General features: G+C 38.8%; 1 protein-coding gene across 1 annotated transcript in view; it reads left to right on the forward strand.

Annotated features, from left to right (window-relative positions):
* Positions 1 to 13400, forward strand: part of LOC140157692 (uncharacterized) — a 107070-nt gene that overhangs the window by 19940 nt on the left and 73730 nt on the right. The window lies entirely within an intron of this gene.

The following is a 13400-nucleotide window of genomic DNA, read 5'->3' on the forward strand; positions in this document are numbered from 1 at the left end:
CTCAAATCGGTTGATTGTTTGCGAAGAAATGGCGCGATTACCTAACGCATGAGTCAATTCGCTTCATTCTAAGTTTGACAGAAAGAACATTCAACACAATGTACACAATTTATATTTTATTCGGTGAAATGCTTCTCGGTCTTCTTAAACAATATTTTCGTGCAAAACATTTAATTAGGTTTTGTTCAAATTTTAAAATACTGCAAAAAATGAAAGCTTGCATGTAAGATGATGCTCGTACTTGTAAATATCTTTTAGGGAGGGTGTCTGTAGGAGACATATCAGAACTAACTGAGATCGCGCGCCAAATAAACTTATATTAGTATTTTCCCAGTCTGCTAAAAATATTAGGCAGAGCAAATCTGTATTCTGTTGCTTGCAATAGCCGACCATCAGAAATCCTAAAAGGAGCATGTCCAGATATCAGCGTTAATTTCACGGTAAGCTTAAAACGCATTGAAAACACCAAAATGCAGTCACAAAATATATAATATTAGTAAATCGCCCAAACGAATGGTAACGGAAAAGAGCTATATTAAGGTAGTATAAAAGGCTAATCAGGCTTGCAGCAACATAGTCACAGTAGAGTTTTTCACTCATCTACACATTGTGTATCATTTTCAAGCAAACTACAAATGACACCGTCGCCGTAAAAACCACCTGAACAAAAACAAACTAAGTGCCCAAAGATTTGTCTTTGGCATGCCGCTTTCTTGAAATATCACTAAAATATCAAAAACGCCCCAAAATTTAAAAACAAACGTGAACCTTCCAAATTAAATACATAATTCGCACTCGGTGGCCCGGTCATTACCCGGCGCTGTGATTTGGGTAACTCGTCGTTTCCCCTCTCCAATTACCTGTACTTGAAGTTTGCCCCCACCCCCTTCGTAGGTCTAGGTGCTAAACTAAGTGCCCGAAGATTTGTCTTTGGCATGCCACTTTCTTGAAATATCACTAAAATATCAAAAACGCCCAAAAATTTAAAACAAACGTGAACCTTCCAAATTAAATACATATTCGCACTCGGTGGCCCGGTCATTACCCGGCGCTGTGATTTGGGTAACTCGTCTTTTCCTCTCTCCAGGTACCTGTACTTGAAGTTTACCCCACCCCCTTCGTAGGTCTAGGGTTAACATGGTTAATGTTAATATAATTATTGCATAAAGAATAATTATTACATAAAGAATGCCAGCTGGCTACAAAGTTTTCTCACACATTAATGTTTTTGGAATATTTCCAAGAAAATGATGATGCAAAATTTATATCGTTTAAAACTTGAACATAATGTTGCATGATATCAAAAATCACGCGTAAAGATGTAAGCACTTGATCATTGTCATTCTTGGCTCAAACGGGGGCTCAAATATTCTTTGGAATGTTAAATTATTATATTCCACAGCATTAAGAATTACATTTGAATTTGGATTTGGAAGATACCTTCTCTTAAATAACAGTATTGCGAACCACCAGCATACATAACTCGATGTAGAGAGTCTTTCCTATTCAGAGGAAATATTGCAATTACACACCTTTTTGCCTTTTAACAATAAACATTGACACTAGCACATATCAGAGAAGATGTAAGAAATAAGCCTTGTTCACACAGTCGGACTTAAACCACTTAATACCGGACTTAAATTACGTCGGTAATAGTATCGGGTATAAGTGGCAGTGTGAATGAGCGTCGGATATAACTATATCCGACGTAATGTGGTTTAAATCCGACAATTTAAATCCGAAGATGACCAGGGTTAAGAGCTGTTAAGACCGATCGAAACGTTACGATCGGTAATAGTAATTACGTGTGAACACTGAACAGCGCTTTTGGGCTGTCGGATATAACTGTGACCTTTCACCTTTCTGCGTGATTCAGCGTGAAGAACACTTCCGGGTTAAATTAAATCACTCGCGCAACTGATTTGAAGCAGAGTATAAATAGTGTGACCAGTGAGAGATAAAACAAAATCATCATGGATGCAGGTGCGAATATCAAACACAATAGAGGAATGAACTGGCAAGAGAAGGAGACATTAGCTCTGCTGACCATTTCCGGTTAGTTATGACCGGTAATAGCTCGGATATAAACACGTCGGACATAGAGCTATTGCCGACTCGTCGTGTTCACACAGTCGGACTATTACCGGACTTAAATTACGTCGGTAATAGTATCGGATATAAGTGGCAGTGTGAATGAGCGTCGGATATAAAAAAAATTACTATATCCGACGTAATGTGCTTTAAATTCGACAATTTAAGGCTGAAGATGACCAGAGTTAAGAGCTGTTAAGACCGATCGAAACGTTACGTCCGGTAATAGTAATTACGTGTGGACACGCAGCACTATTGGGCTGTCGGATATAATTGTGAGTAGGCCTATATCACTCGCGGAAAATTTTAAGCAGAGTAATTTATGGCTGCAGCTGCAAATATTAATATAAACTAGCGGGATGCAGGCCTTGCCGTTTAGATTTTAAAGGCGAGTGGTTAATCACTCGCTAGCATGATTGTAGGCGAGTGGTCGAATTTTCACAAATATCACTTATTTAGAAAATAATCAAGTAGAGTTTCTGTCTTGACACGGTATTTATGTACATTTATGTTGAAATGCGCGCGAAGCGCGCTAACATTTTTCACTTTCTACGCTGGGAGAGAGTACAGCATCGATTAAATACTGAAATGGCTGATTCAGTGGCTGATTTTGGGAGATTCGCAGCGAGTGATATTTAGTGTCTATGGCGAGTGGAAAATCGCTCACTAAAAATCGAGTTTGGGCGAGCGGCGGCGAGCGAGAGCGATCGCTCGCCTCAAACGGCAAGGCCTGGGGATGCGATTATTTTTTTCGGACATCACCGTTAGATGAGTAAATGGGAGCGTTCACTATAACAGGAAGAATTACTGAACAGGTAGAATCATTGAAAATGAACATTAAAATCTGTTCTTTCTTTTCCTTTTAGCTTCTTTTTTTATTTGCTGCTTGTGATTTCCCGTTTCCATAGAGGGGTCAATTGGAATGACAAGGAAACATTGGCTATACTCAAAATTTGGAGAGACACGGAAAGTATTTCTGGGATAAAAAAAGCTTTGGGAGGAGATAGCCACGCTATTACATGACAAGGGGGGGGGGGGTCCCGAAACGGTCGGGGAGCAGATACCTGTAGTGATAAAGGCACTGAAAACTCTCCATCGCACCCTCCATGATCGGGTGAAAAATTCAGGCGCAGGAGCAATTGACCATCCTTATTGGGATAACCTACACGAGTTTCGGGGGGGTAGCAAAAGTTAACCCCAGAGGGTTCAGTGGGGGGGAGGGGCAGTATGGCCCTGGATGTAGATGGAGATGAAATTTATTAAGCCATAAGCATGATAACAGAAAGGCATGCAATTGCATTTTATAAGATGATTAGGGGGTCCCAAATATATACGGATAGAAAAATAAGGGGTGTCATAAAATATTTTTGATGACCAAAATGTAGGGAGTCACAACACAGCATGACTACAGATAGTGTGTTTATTTTATTCAAAAGACTGATGCCTGTTTTTTTTTTTTGGGGGGGTGTAAACGGTGGGGGGTCATAATTTGCTGCCGAAATAGGGGAGGTCGCAATTTTATTGAAGCCGACTTTTTGTAAATTTGGGACCCCCCAAGAAAAAAATAGCATGATGATGGGAGTCAGTGTAATTTTTTTATTTTTGTCATTTTTTCAAAGATGTCCACCATAGTAGGGCCTACATGTATAAAATGCGATATAGAGCTAAGTCTACTGTAAAATGGGACTACTTTGTCAAACTAAAAAATAATAATAATAATAATAATAATAATAATAATAATAATAATAATAATAATAATAACAATAATAATAATAATAATAATAATAATAATAGAACCTACATAAATACAAAATTGCTCTTAATTTTGGAACCTTTGAATTTGCATTTTTCTTACATGACATACCTACCGCATTGTCTGTAATTTGTTCTAAAGAGGGGCGTTTATTGAAAGTGAATTTTCAGTGAAAACATTTAAAATCGGGTTAAATTTTCTGATGATGCCCATGTAGAAAGAAGAGATTTATGACCGGTAATAGGCTTTAACGGACATAACACGTCGGGCATACGCTGGCGAAGTTACGTCATTTATCGGATTAATTACCATAGCAATAGGTGAAAACAATTTTGAACATTTCGCGCTGTACTACAAGCAGGTTGTACTCATCACCTGTATGTCTGCAATCATAGATTGAATACAATACCGGTCTTTTCAAAGATACTAATCTTACAGGTGCAACTAATCAGCATGATTCACCTATTGCTATGGTAGTTAATCCGATTATTACGTAACTTCGCCAGCGTATAGCGCTATTGCCGACAAATGTGGACGCAGCGGAAATATTTAATTCGATCGGACATAAGCCTAGATAAAATATTACCGGTAATAAGTGCATGTGTGAACACAGCTATAGATGGAGAACAGAATTATATCCTTGAGATAATCCCGTAGGTAATCCTGTTGCACCTATCATAGTCCTTTATTCTCAAGTGGTGGGTTAACCAACAGTTAACAATGAGAGGAAATTCCTGAACCTAGTTCAGTTGGGGATGATTTGAAGTGACCGCCAATTATGACCATTTGATATTTAATACCAGCAATGTGAAAAAAAAGAAAGAAATAATGTAGTTCCAAAATAATGTACCCTTTTACGGAAGGAGCAAAGTTTAACCATGGAGGTATATAAATAAATGGAGAATGATCGCCAGAATTCTAATCTCCTAAGTGGAGATTATCCCGTTACCTCTATTCAATGAGTCACCAAACTTGAATGAACCAGCCACTTCAGCCAAGCTATTGATATCCACGATGGTTATGAGACTCTACCATGGTTCATTGATCGTCACTCCCAAAATTTCCTCATAGGAATTGACCCTACATTGACCTGTACCGGAAGGCTTGTAAAGAGACTGTATAATGACGTCAGCTAGTCAATTAGCTGTTCGAAGTTCAAAGTTTTGATAGCTTATAGTTTCAATGTATGATTGTGCGAAAACCCGATGAAATTCGGATGTTCTGTTCTCAAGTTACGAAACTGTTTTCTACACTAGTTGTGCCGTAACTTGACAAATATACTTAGTTTTCATGTTCATATATTAAGCTTTTAAGGGGTCTGAGGGAGTTCAAATATAGTGCAAATAAAAGCAAAACGTTTTTACCTTCCGATTGTGAAAAAAAAATTATGTTGGGCCAATTTGGGCCATTTGAGTTACGAGCGAGCAAAATTTACCGGAAGTACTTGGAATTCAGGTAAAAGTGACAATGATTAGACAATCTTTTCATCATCATTAAACTTCTCATTTTATAATAAATAATTATCAGTATTTAGGCCTAAATGATTATTAATATTATTAGGGGCCATCATTTTTTCTTTGGAGAGGGGTTCCAAATAGGCCTATACGGGAGGGGGGGTCATAACTTTTTGGAAAGAAAAATAGGGGGTCATAGCCTAATTTAATTTTTCACGAATCATGACCAAAATGTAGGGAGTCACAATATGACCACAGATATAGGCCTACAGATAGGGTGTACTATTTTATTCAAAAAGACTGATTTCAATGCAATTTTTTGACGAAAATGACATTTTGATATTAAATTTTCTGAAACATGAGCACTTTCCAATAAACATTATAAGTAACTGCATTTAGCACCCCATTGAAATAAATGACTAGTGAAACAGACTTAACAATGTAATCAGCTTAGCATATAAATCAATATTCCCTGAAATTGCCTATTCAACAATAATTGGTCATAACCAACGTAGTACAAAAGATGCTTGGCTAGATCATTCTCCATTTATTTATATACTCCATGGTTTAACAAGTTATAACTCCGCTACTGAAGTACGAATGTCAGCGGCGAATGTCAGGTTATTATTTCCCAGTCTTTAAAAAAAATTGCAGGCAGAGGTGGGAATCGATCTCGGTACCTCCCGGTTAAACAGCACTGTGAAAGACCACTAGACCAACTAAATATCTGTTGTGAGATGTGTGACATCTTTGATATTGCTTAATGGAACAAATCGCGGAATTAAATCAGTAATAAAAGAAATAGATTCTTATATAGCGGTCAAATTAGATAAAAGGGGAAATATTTGTCCCTGCTCGAAAGAAAATATAGGTTAGAAAATTATCAAATAAATTTGAGATTTTATATTTCTTTCATTCACGAGGCGACATTATCACAGACAAACACTGTATAAGCTAAAAACTCGACGCTCATCACTAGATGCTGTCATTTAGCTCAATGGTAGAGCATCAGACTGCTGATATCAATATCGTTGGTTCGAGTCCTCCTGCCAGCAATGGTTATATTTATGATTTTAATGCTACGCTAAAATTTGTTCAATTTTTTCGTTTATTTATTTATTTATTTATTTATTTATTTATTTATTTATTTATTTATTTATTTGTTTTTGTTTATTTATGTAAATAATTTGATATATTTGAAAGAGGTATTTGAGCAATTTTATAATCCTATGGGGTCATTTTGAACCCCACCCCTCCCAACTTGCCAAACGCACAACACCTATGAGTTTGCATCATACATGTCATCATTAGTCACGATTATGCACTTTCAGTTTCCCACGCGTTTGAACGGGAATTGGATTGCGTACTTTTTCGATGTCTAGTGAGCAAATTTTTTCATTATTTTGAGAAAATGACGTCAAATTTTCTATTCTATATTGTTTGGTAATAATGTATTTTGCCAATAGTATGTTTAAAGTTGTAATTTTGTGTTTTTGATCGCAAAGATCGGATATTTTCGTTCCCGATTCGAATTCTGAACCCTTCGCAAGGGTGCCGATTTCGGCAGAACTTTGACGATAATTTTGCCTTTTGGACACTTAAATGCTTTCGATCCTTAATTTTGTTTCAACCGAGTCTTAAATTATCAAGCACAATACAGTTGGTACCACATTTATATACATTGATGAAATTTTAAAGAAATCGTTAAGTGTGTATTTCCCATTGACATCCAAAATGGCGTAAGCCAGTCCTCAATATACATAGGTACGGCGGCGTATATAGGACTGGCAAGCGAGTCTATGTCATCATCATAAAAATTTGAAATTCAGGTCCCACAAAAATACAGTAATTGTGCAAAAGAGGACATAAATAATTTCTTTCTGCAACCATAATGGGCCGCAATATATCACTAACCGCATAGTCCGAGGTAAGGTTCATTATTGTCAGGGTTAGGGTCTTAGGGTTAGGGTCTTATGGTTAGGGTTAGGGGTTAGGGGTTAGGGTTAGGGGTTAGGGTTAGGGTTAGGGTTAGGGTTAGGGGTTAGGGTTAGGGTAAGGGTTAGGGTTAGGGATTAGGGTTAGGGTTAGGATTATATTCGTATTTATTATACTAGTAATAGTATATTGTGTGTATGCAGTTTATTCCGTAATCAATAAGTATCATAAACAAACACCTTTCTGGCACAACGAATCATAGCACAGTCGTGTAGGCATTAGACTATGGATACAAAGGTTGTGGGTTCGAACCCCAGGTCAAACCGTTATAGAATTTTAATTCTATCGATTTCTTTTTATTTTATTAAGTAAGAGAAAATAATAATGGTAATAAACTCGTGTTATATCTAGCCTCATAGGCCTATTAAGGTTACACAAAGAGACGTATAAAAAACGTATAAAAGACGTATAAAGTTGTTCTCTAAAACAGAGTTTTCTCAGTAATCAAATATCGCAGCGAGTGAAATGTTGGTGCATTGGATGTAGCTTAACATTTTTGTGTGTGTTATATACAAATTATTAGAATAAATTTGAAAATCCTTCGTTTAAAGCATTTTTACCCACCATGTTCACAAGATCAAAAACACGTTCCATGAGGTTTTTTTCAAATGTGCGCTCCGTATAAATCCACACCGAGATATTGTTTTTTTCTTTTTCATATTGTATTACAAATCGATCAAAGAAATAATGTTGCCATGGGGAAGAACCAAATACAGTACCGATTAAATTTTAAAAGCCCGTTTTGGGGGAAAATTTTGGAGAATTTGCTTGAGAAAAAGCTGGTTTGTGAAATTATCGATATCTTGATTACGAGACGTTAATTTAGACATCTGAATACCTACATTATTTCTCAACATTCTGCCAATTGCTATTCCATTTGATTTTCACTCCAAATTGAAGCTAGTTTTGCAAAAAACGAGGTTTTCCTCCATCAGTTCGTTCAAAATTTCAGCGCCGACATGCGTGTTTATTCTAAGAGCCATAATGCGGACGCGATTGTAATCATGTAATTGCATCCAATTACAGTTAAATCATCCGGTTTGAGAACAGTGAATTGCGTAAGCTGATCTATGGCCGAGTGGATAGAGCGTTGGACTGGCAATCTAATATGAACTATTTTTGTGGGTTCGAGTCTCCGTGTGGCTGAATTTCCTTTTTTTTTCTTTTTTTCTCATTTTTACTGCCTTTCTTTCCTCTTTTCTTTCTCCCTTTCTTTTTCATTTCTTTTTTTTTCATTTCTTTCTTTCTTTCTTTCTTTTCGTTCATTTTATTTCTCTCTCTTTCTTTCTCTTTTCACTATTTCTTTATTCTTTCTTGCTCCTTTCTTTTTAGTTTTATTTGATTGATTCGCTGAGTGCAGTGAATCGTGATTGATTGTTTTTCACTTTATATAATTCAGAAATTTGTAGGCCTGCTAAGTCTGTCTTGTTGATTTTCATCCCAAATTCGATTTACAAATAATTGCTTTTTGATATTGTTGTTGTTGCCTACCCTTACATTGTAATCAGGGGAATAGCAGCATTGATTTCATCAAAGATATCAAGGCTATAAATGCAAAATTGCCCCAATCAATTTTAAAATTTATAAAATCCTTGTGAAAATTGCCGAAAACGGCTTGTGCCACCCCCCCCCCGGCATCCGAGCTAAGCCAAGTTTCATAGCCTTTTCATGTCTTGACCGTGGATCAATATTCTATTGTAAGTAGGCCTACGTCCCGGTACGCTTGTTCATTTTCTGCATGGCTGTTTCTGTTATGAACTTACGCCCCTCTGAAATCAAGCGCATGAAAAACTCTCGGCTAACCTTAATTACATGTATGTACTATGTGTTATCGCATTGTGGCCCATTAGGCTGCGTTCACATAGAGCTATACTATTCGGGTATACGTTGCACGTTTTGCAGGTTCACGCGTATAGCTTAAATCGAGCAAGGCAATTTCATAGTACCGGGTCACATAAGGCTACGATCGCATAGAAGTATACTATTCGGGTATACGATGCACGTTTTGTAGGTGCACGCGTATAGCTTAAATCGAGCAAGGCAATTTCATAGTACCGGGTCACATAAGAGCTATTCGAAAAGGCCGTATACCTACGTTTAGTATAGCATAGTGGGAATCGCGCGTGTGCGATTTTAGTGCAGCGTATACCGTCCAAATTTTAAAAACCTAAACCATATGTGGGTAAATTCATTTTTTAATAGATGCACTATCTAATTCTGCACATTATGACACCTCATTGAATGCAATGTGACCTCAAGAAGTAAAGTTACAAGCATTTGATAAGACGAAGAAAATGGGTAAACTGACATACTCGCTATTCGCTATACGAAATACGCTCATTCGATCAGGCTGAGTTCACATAGTATACTCCTATATGAACTCAGCCTGATCGAATGAGCGTATTTCGTATAGCGAATACAGATATCAGTATACTTCTATGTGAACTCAGCCTTAGGCTGCGATCACATAGAAGTATACTATTCGGGTATACGGTGCACGTTTTGCAGGTGCACGCGTATAGCTCAAATCGAGCAAGGCAATTTCATAGTACCGGGTCACATAAGGCTACGATCGCATAGAAGTATACTATTCGGGTATACGATGCACGCTTTGCAGGTGCACGCGTATAGCTTAAATCTAGCAAGGTAATTTCATAGTACCGGGTCACATAAGAGCTATTCGAAAAGGCCGTATACCTGCGTATAGTATAGTATAGTGGGAATCGTGCGTGTTCGATTTTAGTGCAGCGTATACCGTCCTAATTTTAAAAACCTAAACCATATGTGGGTAAATTCATTTTTTAATAGATGCACTATCTAATTCTGCACATTATGACACCTCATTGAATGCAATGTGACCTCAAGAAGTAAAGTTACAAGCATTTGATAAGACGAAGAAAATGGGTAAACTGATATACTCGCTATTCGCTATACGAAATACGCTCATTCGATCAGGCTGAGTTCACATAGTATACTCCTATATGAACTCAGCCTGATCGAATGAGCGTATTTCGTATAGCGAATACCGTATACCGTATACTTCTATGTGAACTCAGCCTTATGGTTGCAGAAAGAAATAACTAGACTACTATACAAAAAAATAGTATCAAATCTTTCCTGCTCAATCAATATAATACTTGCAAATAGATCATAGTTTACTAATCTAATCCTGCAATATAGACCTGTTATATCACCTGTATTTGCATGTAGAGTCTATACATGGTTTGTTATGGTAGGGATTAGTGTCCGATCTCTGTAATGTAATGTAAATGAAGCATATTGATATGCAGGAAGAATCGATCAGGGCGCTATCTATTAGGAAAGATAAACACTATTCAAAATATCAATAGACAAGAAGAAAGGGATGTAGAGATTTGTAATTGAGTCATGCATGATTTATCAGAAGGTTCTTTCCAATTCCCAAACGTAATGTAAAGCTGGGAAGGGTAATTCAATTGCAGAAATCAAAATTTGCAGAAAATTGCAGAAATCAAAACATTCAACATAATATTGCAGAGTATCAAAAATTTGAAGCTGCAAACTTAATCATGTCTTTCTCGGTTTTTTGACATTTAACATTATAGCATGAAGAATTAAAGCCGGTATGTTATAGCTATCCAATTCCAGGAATCCATGTTAAGTTTCTCATAATTCAACCACTGTGTATCAATGTGAAGGCAAATCGAAAGATATATTCAGGTTATATTGAACAGATCTTTATTCTCAAACAGCTAAATTAGCTCACCTTTTGGTAGCTTTCTGTCTGCAATTCGCTAGACTTTCTTCAGCCCCAATAAACACGTGGGGGCGCTGTTGGGTATGCTATTGAGACTCAGCACCGTCAGACGGTGCAGGACGTCTCAATAGCGAGGTGTAAACTGCTGGTAGGTAGTACCGGCCGCCGTCCCTGTTCAAGCTACTCCTGCTCTGTCTGATGTGAGCCGCTTCCCGGACTCCTCTGCCCACCCATGAAGGGTCTGTATCCAGGATTTTAGCATCCGTTGTAGGAATAGAGTGACCGGTTTTCTTGGCGTGTTCCGCTACAGGGGAGGGCTCCCGCCTATGCTCCGAAGCTCTGATGCCTAGGGGGCGCTTGGTCTCGCCGATATAAGCAGCATTGCAATTCTGGCACTGGATATTGTACACAGTATGGCACTTTTCAGTCTTGTCGATTTTGTCCTTTGGTGATACTAGGAATTGCCGAAGAGTATTTCTTGGCTTAAAATGCACTTGTATACCGCGTTTGCACAGAATGCGGCGAAGTCCTTCAGACGCTCCCCTAACATAGGGAAGGGTGATGGAACCCTTGGAAACAGCAGTAGTTGAAGGTTGACGGTTAGGAGGATTGTGTGTATTTGCAACTGCGAAATGTGACCGTTTGTAGCCACACACACCTAGCACTTTCTGGATCTTTTCCAACTCCAGGACTTTATCCTCTTCTTCTGTGACTAATGACTCTGCTCTATGAACCAATGTTCTGATGACCCCCAACTTATGTTGAAGTGGGTGGTGCGAATCCATGAGCAGATACTGGTCGGTGTGTGTGGGCTTGCGGTAGATGGTAATTTTAGTAGAGCCAGTGTCCTTTCTGTGAATAAGGGTGTCGAGCATAGGAAGCTGATGGTTTTCCTCCCGTTCCATAGTGAACTTGATGGTGGGCGAAATATTGTTGATGTGGGTGGTGAATTCGTCGATATATTCCTCGCGAATTACAACGAAAGTATCATCGACGTAACGGGCCCAGAAGGATGGTACGTGGGGAGCAGTATCTAGTGCGCGGACCTCAAACCATTCCATGAAAATGTTGGATGCGAGCGGCGAGACCGGAGATCCCATCGCGAAACCTTCTCTTTGTTGGTAGATTTTGCCCAATCCCATCATGTATGTGGAGGTGGCGCAAAACGTAAGAAGTTCCATAACATCATCAACAGACAGTGTAGTGCGATCAGGGAGGGTGACGTCTTCCTCCAATCTCCTCCTGATAATGCGGAGGGCATCCGGAACTGGGGTGTTAGTAAACAGTCCGGTAACATCGTACGACACCATGATTTCACCTTCATGTAGTGTGAGGTTCCCCACTCTTTCAGCGAAATCCGCAGAGTTCTTAATGTGATGTGGGGATTGGCCTACTAGTGGTGCAATAATGTCCGCAACAAATTTTGCCACTTGGTAAGTGACCGACCCAATTGACGAGACGATGGGGCGCAGAGGGCACAATGGTTTGTGTACCTTCGGTAAGCCATAAAAGCGAGGCACAGTATCAGACGAGGGCATGAGAAGGTAGTATTGAGCCTTCGTAATACGATCACTATCACAAAGTCTTTTCAAGATCCCTCTTAATTGTTCTTTGTACTTGCTAGTGGGGTCTCGTTTGAGAAGGGTATAAGTGTTAGCATCGCTCAACAGATCATCAACTTTTTGCTTATAGTCTGTGGTATTAAGAACAACTGTACACCGACCTTTGTCACTGGGTAATATAGTAACACTCTCATCAGTACGGAGATCTTTCATGGCTTTTCTTTCACCAGGGGTCAAGTTACTTTTGGGTGCATGACTAGACCCTATGACTTTCACAGCCTCGGCTCTGACTTGGTCTTTTTCAGTCTTATCAGTAAGCTTATTACATGCCAGTTCAACACCAGTGATCAAATCAATGGTGGGGATAGATGTGGGGGAAACAGCATAGTTCATACCTTTAGCTAACAGGCTCTTTTCGTCGTCATTCAACTCACGATCCGACTTATTTACCACCCAACGTTCTTGTTGTTGACTCAACGTGGTATCTAACACAGGCGATGACTTTTCCCGTAGCCGATCATATTTGTTTACTTGACGCATCTTGCACTTCCGGTGTTCCGATTCACGCGACCTTTCCACTACTTCCGCCAATCTATTGGCCAAATCGCGCGAAACTTGAGATCTAATTGTTGTTTCCAACTCCTCACACTGGCGTTTAATCACTCCTAACGTAAAAACAGTCTGCCTGATCCTCTCCCCTAGAAGTTTCGATTCAGTCTTCCTCAAGATGTTAGACGCTTCCATCCCTTTTACCGATGATTTCAATTTTATACTAGGGGGGGTCAGTCCTGTGCTCCGGCATCTCAATA

Source organism: Amphiura filiformis, chromosome 7 (assembly GCF_039555335.1).
Source record: "Amphiura filiformis chromosome 7, Afil_fr2py, whole genome shotgun sequence".
Classification (NCBI taxonomy): Eukaryota; Metazoa; Echinodermata; class Ophiuroidea; order Amphilepidida; family Amphiuridae; genus Amphiura; species Amphiura filiformis.